This window comes from Mustela nivalis (assembly GCF_964662115.1).
Source record: "Mustela nivalis genome assembly, chromosome: 10".
In the NCBI taxonomy this organism is placed as follows: domain Eukaryota; kingdom Metazoa; phylum Chordata; class Mammalia; order Carnivora; family Mustelidae; genus Mustela; species Mustela nivalis.
In genome coordinates this window covers 18,395,336-18,405,902 of record NC_139029.1, presented here as the reverse complement: position 1 = coordinate 18,405,902, position 10,567 = coordinate 18,395,336, and the positions used below count along the sequence as shown (strand labels likewise).

General features: G+C 45.9%; 1 long non-coding RNA gene across 1 annotated transcript; it reads right to left on the bottom strand.

Annotated features, from left to right (window-relative positions):
* Positions 1-1,099: 1,099 nt before the first annotated feature.
* LOC309842222 lies at positions 1,100-2,783 on the bottom strand. The gene is made up of 2 exons (XR_014299569.1): positions 2,618-2,783; positions 1,100-1,484 (listed from the first exon to the last, which is right to left on the bottom strand). It is a non-coding gene; the product is annotated as an uncharacterized lncRNA (long non-coding RNA).
* Between the last annotated feature and the right edge of the window lie 7,784 nt (positions 2,784-10,567).

Genomic DNA, 10,567 nt, shown 5'->3' with positions numbered 1-10,567 from the left:
CACTCAGCAACAGGATAAGAAGGGAAATAGAGGGGGTACACAGGGGAGGGATGGGAACCATTTAAGAGCACAGGGCAGGGTGCTGGGAAGAAGGGATAATCGGCTGGGATGTGGAGGAAGGGCAGGGAACAGCTAGGTTAGGGGGTGGCAGAGGAAGAGTGTTCTGGGATGCAGGTAAGTCAAGACATGAAAACTTGGAAGCTTGGTGTGATGGGGTCGCAGCGGATCAGGCAGGAGAGCTGATGGGAGACCCACCCCCAGGGACCTTGCCTACCAGCGTTCCTCTTAATTTCCCCCAACTCCAGTCTCAAGGCCCACACTTTTTCTGGCCTCTCAGTCGAAGAAGCCAGGACAAGGGGTCTGGGTTCTTAACCCAGCCTAGAGAAGGCAGGACATCGAAGAGGAGCAGCTCCCTCCATCCCCCAATCTAGCAGGCACTTCTCAGCCCCTTGGCCAAGGTCCTTTAGGAAGAGACAGAGAAGGTCAAGGCCCTTGGGGCTTCTCTGGGGCTCCCTTCCCTCCTCGCAGCTCCCAGGACCAGCACTGCAGATCCAGGAGCATAGAAGTGGTTAGAGCAGCTGTGTGTCCTTCCTGCCTTCCCAGCCTGGGTTCGGTGGGGAATCAGTGGACGGCCTTCTCTTCATCCTTCTCAGCACCCCTGGTGGACGAGTGTCCAGTGTCCAGTGAGGACAGGAGGGCTGTCTCCCAAGGGGCGAGGCTGGGGGCTGAGACCCCAAGAGAGGCTGCGGGCGGGTGCTTCTCTGAATCTGGTGTTCTGAACCCACCCAGGGATGAGCCTCTGCCGCTTGGGATGGCCAGGGGCAGGATGGGAATGATCCTCTGGGACCGTCATTCCCAAACACCCAGAGATGGGGGAAGCAGATGCAACTAAAAAGGGTGGCAGATTCGGGGCCATGTCCCTGCCAGGTGAGCCTGAGGGGAGAGGCCTCCGCCCTGGAATTTGGGAGCTGGAACACCAGGGTAGGAGCTCTCCAGTGCCATCGTTCCTGCTGACGGGGCGAGGGCAGATCCTTGGTGCTGCTGCAAGCCAGGCTCTCGGAGCCCAGCGATGTCCAGTGACCACACACAAGACCCTAGGCCAAATATAGGACATCTTTATTGACCCCCAGCTGGGTGGCGATTGCCCCTATGTATGAGTACCTCCCTGTGAGGGTCACTGCCTCCAAGGCACTGCCTCTCAGTTCCTACAGCCTGGTCATCTCTGGCATCAACCCCTCCCGGGGACGTGGTGGCGATGGTGGCGGGGGGAGCTTCTCTTGCTAGTGATGGTGGCCGCTGTCTCAGGGGGCCTGGGGCTAGGGCTGAGGCATGTCACCTCAGCTGAGATAGAAGAGCTGGATGAAGGTGTTGGCCAGGAAGAGAAGGACACCGCCACCACCCAGGCTGCTGAGTGCTGGGGTCGCACTCTTGGGGTTCCTGGTGGTCGTACTGGTTGTATTGCTTCCCAGGACATGAGTTTGTATCTGCAAGAGAAGTGAGGGCAAGCTCAGGGGCTTTCGAAGTTATGTAGAGACCTAGTTCCCCTACTCTGATATGACAGATCTCCGTTCTCTGTCCCCCATGACCACAACTTCTGCCACAAGGTCCTATGGGGACAGGACCTTCCTGCCTTGACAACAGGCAGTTTCAAAAGTGGTTCCTCTTCTGCTTCCAACGGAACCTTCCTTTCACCTCCGCCAAGCCACCAGCTCCTCCAGCACGTAGGAGACAGGAAACCCGTGGTTTCAGCCCTTGACCTGACTAACTGGGCTAGGGGGCTTAGCCTCTCTGAGCCTGCTTCCTCGTTTCCTGAATGAGCCCATCACAGTCTTGAGGTCGTGTGGGACAGGGCTGGGGAGAAGACACCGGCAAAGTGTGGGCAGGCGAGGAGGTGGGGAGGGTGTGACCTCTTGCCTGAGGAAATTGCCAGATGGTGAGCAAACTGTTCTCAATGCTTGATGAGGCTACAAGTAAAGTTGCCCCTGATGGAGATGAAGCTGTTTTTGATGGTGATCAGGCTGTTCTTGATGCTTGATCGAGCTGTTCTTGATCTAGAACTTGATGCCTCTAGTCTCCTATGTGGACTAGCGCCATGAGGGCACATGGGATGTTGCCAGGGCTGCCTCCTGAAACAGCAGTTGACTTTGAGAATCCAGCTGTTTCTGGAGTGGGAGATTTCTGTCTTCTTTACATTCCCAGACACACAGGCTTTTCTCCCTGGGGTGTCCCCGATATCCAGGACCAGCTCTGGCTCCACTTGAACCTATCTTGGCCCCTTCCCAACAGGGCCACTTCCCCTGCTTTCCCAGGGGTCAGTGCCATCCTCACTCCCAGCTGTCTCCCCAAGCCTCGTCTTTCCTATTCCATGTCAGCCCACTGTGTGCCTCGCTGTGCCCGGCATCCCATCAATACCCCCCCCCCCAAGTAGTCTGTCCTAGCCAAAAGGGCCGGAAGGCTGGGACCAGGGCCCCTGAGTCCTTGATTTACCTGCTGGACCTTGTGTTCCCCCTGGAAGGAGGCTGAGTGCCCAGGAGCCTGCATTTCCTCCCTCTCCTGCCAGGCAGGTCTGGGGAGTCATGGGTGGTGGTGTCAGGGGGCTCCAAGGGGCTGTTCTTACCTGAATCATAACCAGGACACTGATGGTAAGTAGGAGGAAGAAGAAGCCCTTCATCTTTGGAGAATCTTGTGGCTGTCTTGGCAGCAGTCTTTTAGAGATGAGCTCAGGCTTGTCTGCAGGCCTCTTGGCTTGTCTACTTTTGAACCAGGAGGCAGAGGAGGCGGGGTAGAAGCAGGAAGAAGGAGGGCCCAGGCTGTGGGGTGGGGTGCTTCTACCTTTCTACAGGCCTCATGATTGAGGACAACAGGCCCTAGGTTCTAAGGCCTTCCGTAGATGGTAGGTTCTAGATAGGGACTGAGGCACGTGTCACGATGGGAGGTAGGCAAACCAAGGGAGCATCTGTGGGACAGCAAACAGGGCCCTGGGCTTGGAGTCCAGAGTGGGAAATAACACTCAGGGAAATAACCACCTCTCAACCCGGAGACCTGGGCTAGCAACTGGCCTCTTTGAATCTTTAACACAAGAGCTGTCAGAGGACTGAAGGTAATAAAATTAGGAAGATTGGAGCAGGGGACAGGAGCTGAAAAGAAGGCTGAGATAGGCTTAGGTTTCAAGGTAAGGATCTAGCTGGGTTCACAGGTTCAGAACAAACATTTGGGGACCATGAAAACTTAGCGTTAATAGTTCTCTGTGAAATCAAAGGGGATCCGGAGACCTAACTTCTGGGTGAGCCCATTCCCTCCAGGTCTCATGTTTCACCTTTCCAGTGAGAAGACTGGAATGGATGATTATTTTAAGGCCTAGAATTTTGTGATTCAGATTCAAAAATAGCAGATGGGTTGTTTGTAGACTTTAAAAATGAAACCGTTATTCGATCAGTGAAAACAGGTTTATTTGGGAATAGCAGAGACTTGCAATTCCGGACCAGCAAGGTACCCCAAAACCCAGAGGCTAGCCCAACAAAGGAGAGAAACCTCATTTAATGGAGAATTCTGGAGGAGGAAGTTGGGAGGAATTGTTTTGACCAGAAGTTTAACGGAGAGAAGGAGGCAAGTCCAGGTGGTGATGATTTCTCATTGGCTGCGCTGGTGGGGTGGTCCGCTACTTGCAGGAGTTTGTAATGAACGGCTTTTCCTGTTGGGGTCTGTAACGGACAAATCTTTTTGTAATTGAGGTTGAGCGACATGGCCTGAGAGCTCCTCCTGGTGGCCTCTCCCTCCATTTTCGTGAGGTTTCCTTTTCTTTGCACATTTCCTCCTTTTCATCCAGATTTTTCTCCAAAACTATCCCTTATCAATAGTCCGGTTTTCCTAATTCAGTGGCCTTTTGTCCCACGGTGCCAGGAGGGGCCTTCCCTAAGTGTTATTTCCCAAATCGGTAATTGTGCCGATAGGAAATTCCCATTTGAGGAAGAAGGAGGGGAAGCAGAACTCTCAGGCACTTCCCGCTTACAGTTCCCTTAATCAGGATCGGAGTATCAGAGACCATCTCCTTGTTGGGCACATCGTTTTAGAAAGGTCTGACAGGCAACAAGTACAGAATCAAAAGTAATATGACGATTCCAAAGATACAGTTTGTGGCTCCAAAACCAGGCTCTGAAAGCAGCCAACTGAAAATACTGGAACTTATGCCAGCATACGGGAGAAAAGTTCTCCCAGTGGAGGCAAACCCCCAGTGACCTATGCCTTCTGGACGTGCCTGTTTAACTCAGCAGTGAAAATACTGCAAGCGTTCTTTGAAAGAATTCACTGAGGACATTGGTGAAGATACAGTGCAGGTATGACCATGGAAGCAAGTCTTTGGTGAAGTTTTTGCAAAATAGCAAAACTTCAAGTATGTTTTAAAACAGCTATTTTTTTTTTTTCACAGACCTGTACCCCTGGGGATAAAAATACGTTATATGTTTATTAAAACAAATAAATAAATTTTTAAAAAACACAGGTTTTTTTAAAAAAATTTTATTTTAAATAATTTTATTATTTATTTGACAGACAGAGATCACAAGTAGGCAGAGAGGCAGGCAGAGAGAAAGGGGGAAGCATGGGGCTGGATCCCAGGACCCTGAGATCATGACCTGAGCTGAAAGCAGAGGCTTAACCCACTGAGCCACCCAGGCACCCGTTAAGAATGGTATTCTTAAAAGAATTCTTTGACATGAAATGTCAGTAAACCTGTAAATTCAGAAAATGTGAATGTGAAAAAGAATTCAGAGTATTCTGAACAGTCTGAATAAGAATTCAGACTACTAGTTAGTAAGTTAGTAGTCCACATGAAAAAGAGAGACTTCGGTGAATCCTGAACCTTCTAACAGGCCTAGTGTGGACTTCTTGGGAACGTTGTCTGTTGGATGTGCTCTTCTCTGATTCTGGGAAATCTTGATTTTCAGGTCACCAGGTGGTGCTTTCCTTACTTGTGTCATGTGAATCCAAGATTCTAGGCCCAGGAATTTGGCTAGTGACCCCTGCGAGGGGCTTTTCTGGCAAGGTTGAAAAGTCTTTCTGGAGGTCTCATTTCTAGTGGACAAAATCTTCAGGTTGCAAGGAGTGGTATTTAAGATCTTAATCTCCCAAGAGTGCAAGATGAAAAGATTGCTCTACCAATGCATGGTTATTTGTTTATTTATTTATTTGTTTGTTTGTTTATTTAGAGAAGATGGGGGGATGGACAGAGGGAATCTTAAGCAGGCCCAGTGGGGCTCAGTCTCACAACCCTGAGATCATGAACTGAACCAAAATCAAGAGTTGGATACTGACTGAGCCACCCAGGCACCCCACCATGGTTATTTTTAAAATTTAATGAAATTAATTTAATTTATATTCAATTAATTAACATATAGTATATTATTAGTTTCAGAGGTAGAGTTCAGTGATTTATCAGTTGCATATAACACCAAGCACTCATTACATTTCAAGCTCTCCTTAATGTCCTTCACCAAGTTACCCTATCCTCCAAGCCCCCACTCCAGCAACCCTCAGTTTGTTTCCTGTAAGAGTCTTTTATGGTTTGTCTCCCTCTCGGATTTTGTCTTATTTTATTTTTCCCTCCCTTCCCGTATGATCCTCTGTTTTGTTTCTTAAATTCCACATATGTGTGAAATTGTATGATAATTGGCTTTCCCTGATCGACTTATTTCACTTAGCATAATGCCTTCTAGTTCTATCCACATTGTTGCAAATGGTAAGATTTCATTTTTTGATAGCAGAGTAATATTCCACTGCATGTATATATCACACCTTCTTTATCCATTCGTTTTGTTGATGGCCATCTGGGCTTTCCTTAGTTTAGTTGTTGTGAACATTATTGCTATGAACTTTGGGGTGCAAGTGTCCCTTTGGATCACTATTTTTATCTATTGGGTAAATACCCAGTCATATAATTCCTGGGACATAGGGTAGCTCTATTTTCAACTTTTTGAGGAACCTCCATACTGTTTTCCAGAGTGGCTGCACCAGCTTGCATTCCTACCAACAGTGTAGGAGGGTTCCCCCTTCTCTGCATCCTCAGCAACATCTGTCATTTCCTGACTTGTTGGTTTTAGCCATTTTGACTGTTGTGAGGTGGTATCTCATTGTGGTTTTGATTTGTTTTTCTCTGATGCTGAGTGATGTTGAGCATTTTTTCATGTGTCTGTTGGCCATTTGTATGTTTTCTTTGGAGAAATGTCTGTTCATGTCTTCTGCTCATTTCTTGACTGGGTTTTTTTTTTTTTCTTGAAGTATTGAGTTTGATAAGTTCTTTATAGATTTTGGATACTAACCCTTCATTTGATAAGACATTTGCAAATATTTTCTCCCATTCTGTTGGTTGTCTTTTGGTTTTGTCAACTGTTTTCCTTGCTGTTCAGAAGCTTTTTATCTTGAAGTCCCAATAGTTAATTTTTGCTTTTGTTTTCCTTGCCTTTGGAGACGTGTCAAGCAAGAAGTTGCTGTGACTGAGGTCAAAGAGGTTGCTGCTTGTGTTGTCCTCTAGGATTTTGAAGGATTCCTGTCTCACATTTAGGTCTTTTATCCATTTTGAATTTGTTTTTGTATATGGTGTAAGAAAAGGCCAGTTTCATTCTTCTGCCTGTGGCAGTCTGATTTTCCCAACACAGTTTGTTGAGGAGACTTTTTTCCATTGGACATTCTTCCCTGCTTTGTCATAGATTAGTTGACCATAGAGTTGAGGGTCCATTTCTGGGTTCTCTATTCTGTTCCACTGATCTGTGTCTGGTTTTGTGCCAGTACCACCCAGCATGGTCATTTTTCATGGAAGCAATTGCACCTTTACCATATTGAAGTACATCTTTTATTAATTGTGGGTCAAAGGAGGCAGGGGCCAAGAGCATTGGACCTACTGTGACTATCTCAAAGGGTGAGAGTCTACAGGTTCTCAAGAAGGTGGATCTGAGATTTAGAAGGAACAGTAGCAATACATCAGGCTAAGGTATTTGGAGCATTTCTACAAATTTGCTAATTGAGTTTTAATAGTGCCACATTAATGGGGCACCTGGGTGGCTCAGTCCTTCAGTGCCTGCCTTCGGCTTGGGTCATGGTCCAGGGGTCCTGGTATTGAGCCCCACATCAGGCTCCTGCTTGGCAGGGGGCCTGCTCTCCCTTTCACACTCCCCTTGCTTGTGTTCCTTCTCTCGCTGTGTCTCTCTCTGTCAAATAAATAAAATCTTAAAAAAAAAAAAAAAAGTGCCATGTTCAGCTAGCCCTGAGGATTGAGGATGGCATGCACAATGAAAGTATTGCAAAACTGACCACACAGCAGACTTGTCAAAGCACCTGTCCAGTAAAATGGGTTCCCCAATCACTGTGATGTTCAAGAGGGGTTCCCCTGGCAGGGATAATCTTTTCTAACAGGATTTTAGCCATAGAAGAGGCAATGGACTGTCTATAAAGGAAGACTTCAATTCAGTGAGAAAACACACAAACCATGACTAAAACGTATTTATGCTGATGAGATGGGGCAAGCTGTATGAAGTCTATTTGTCAAAACTCAAAAGGTCCATTAGGCCATTTAAAGTGTCTGGAAGCAGTGCCAACTGATTTCCCTGGATTTTTATTTCAGACAGGTGGGACAGGGGAGGTAGGCCCTATGGAATCTGCCAATATCAGTTGAAGATTTTGCCCATAAGAAGGGTGGTACCAGATCTAATAGGGACTAATGATCCATGTCCCCGGATTCAGCCATAGTGTCATTAGAAATAGAGCAAATTTAAAAAGTCAAATGGTCACTTATTTCACTTGCTTGGCTATTTTGATGGCTACTCTCAAATTCTAGAATTATTTCCCCCTTTTGGGAGAAGAAAATCCTGGCCTGATACTTCTCTAAAGAAATCTTGGCCTGATAGGGCACCTGCGTGGTTCAGTTGGTTGAGTGTCTGATTCTTGATTTAGGCTTAGGCTTAGGGTTGTAGGATCAAGGCCCATGTTGGGCAATGTGAATCTGCTTGTTCCTCTCCCTCTGCTTCTCCCCCCAACTTGTGGCCCTTCTCTCTCAAATAAATAAAATATTAAAAAAAAATAGAAATCTTGGCCTAATGAATGAATAGGGACAGAAGAACTTCAGAGAAAAATGTGTGTGTATCTCAAAGAGCCTAAATGAAAGAGAAAAGGAACAGAGATGGAACCTGTTGTGATTTATTAGAGATCCTTCCATGTGAGCTGTTTATTTCTCCTTGAGCAGGGGCCTTTCCAATCTCCCTATCATTCCAGTTTTAGTGTATGTGCTGCCCAGGTGAGCAGACTGATTCAGCACTCCAAGGCAGGTGCTGTTTTATTGCCGTGGGGCTGAGCACTGGTCGTGTAGGGCTGGTATCTGTAAGGACAGAGATTCCCTCTCATTCTGGAGAGTGGTTTCTCTGAGCTGATATAGAGGAAGGGCTGGGAAGAGCCTCTGTAGTTCCTCAGAGCCCCAACCCTGGGAATTGGGAGGACACTGGAAAGGCTGCCTAGGGGGCTAAAGATGCCTGGAGCACTTTATAACTATGTTTTGTCCAGTGTCCTGGCCCTTTGCCATAACAGCAGAAACTAGGACGTTTTTGTTTTGTTTAGGGACCTTGATATGCCAGCATTGAAAATTAATTTTAGCAGTCTTTCTTTTAGGTGCCTCATCTAGGGTGCCAGCGACCTGGTTTGCCAAATTAACGAAGTCTGGGGTGGACATAGTTTCCTGTTCCATCCTGGTCCTTTTAACTGAAAGAGAAAGATCTTGCCTCAGCCCATGAATAAACTCTCCCCAAGAGGATCCAACATCTAAAGGAAGACCATAGTTTTCTTTGAAAACAATGTGAAGTTGATTATAACGGTCATGAACAGGTTCATCAGATTTTTGTGTGCAAGCCTGAATTCTGCTCCAATTAACAGACTGAGGGAAAGCTATTGCAATTGCTCGGTGGAGGTTTTCAGCAAGTGTGCTTGCTGTAAGTTAGGGGCTTGTTTTTTAAATCCTGTTTATAATGTGCCCATCAGGCTAGTTTTAGCCAAGGGTTAGCTTGGTCCTCAGCAACAAACTAACTGATACAAATCTGAGAAACCAGGCTGGTAAGTTTGAATAGCTATTAATTCTTCAGCAAACCCATGAGGATCCTCAGTTAGTTTCATAAAAAATTCTTTATGGCTCACAATTTGGCCTTCCTCCAGGGAACAGAAGACATCTGGGGGTTATTCGAATCCTCAGAAGACTTAATTTTAAAGGGACTGTATGTTTGGAAACAAAGGAAATGGGGGAGGGAAAAGAGAGGCCTCATAAGTCCTTTTATTTTTAGTTGTTTGTTTGCCTCAGTCCAGAAAGTGTATTTTTCAGAGAGGCAATTTTAGATTCCTGATAACATTTGGAAGCTTTAAGACATCAGAAGCAGCATCCCATGTCATTTTGACAATTTTTAAGCCATGGTTGTTCAATTCAGTTTTGAAAAAAGTAAGTTTGGGGTGATTGAAAGTTCCCCATAATGAGCATTTGTGTTTTAAATTACTTTTGGTTACGTGATTTAGTTAGATATGCATATGAAAAGGGACTGAAATTTTTAAAAATAAAACCAGCCGGGGTGCCGGAAAGGGGGATGCACTGTCAAAGCATTTTGATTCCTGGGATCCCATTTCTTACAGGCTTTTCTGGGCGGGGGGGGGATAAAGTCCTAAATAGCATAGTTTGGATAGGAATAGCCTGGTTCCCCAAAGAAGTCAAACCAAAAGCCAAGTACTCTCAGAAAGGACAAATCCTTGAAACAGATCCTGAATAAAACCTGGAGAGCACAGAACACAATGAGAATGGAGTTCGAAGTCCAGCAGAAAGACTCAGTAAGAGTCGTCTCTGGATCCCACTTCTGACACCAGAGGATGTTAACCTTGAAAATAAAACTGTCAGTTATTTTACCAGCAAAAATGGGTTTATTTGGGCATAAGTAGAGAATTACACTTTAGGACAAACAAACTACAGCAAATACCATAGGTTAGTCCAACAAAGGAGAGAAACATTATTTTATGGAGAAGAAGGAGAAAGTTGGGAGGAGTAGTTTGGAAAAGTCCAATGAAGAAAAGCACGAGTTCAAGGTGATGACAGTATTTCATTGGCTGAGTTGCAGGGGTACTTGATTTCTTGTAGGAGATGCAATGTACATCTTTTCATGTTTGGGCCTGTAACTGATGATTCTTTCTGTCCACAGTTCTTCTCTTGGGGTCTGTAATTGACAGGTCTTCTTGTAATTGGCCTTGAATGGAATGGCGTGAGAGCTCCCCCTTCTGGCCTCCTGACCACACTTAATGAGGTTTCCCTTCATTAATTTTCAGACTATCAATCTAGGATGGATGGGAGGAGGGCTAGGGGAGGGCAAGCAGGTGACTAAACTGTAGCGGAAGAGATTTGGAGTGGGGATGGTCCTCAAGTCTCAGCAAGGGGTGGAGGATGAGAAAAATCACAAAGCTGCTTTGATGGTGCTCTGTTCTTTATATATTTATACATTCTTTCTATTCTTTATACATTCTTTATACCTTTATACATATAAATATATACATACATTTATAT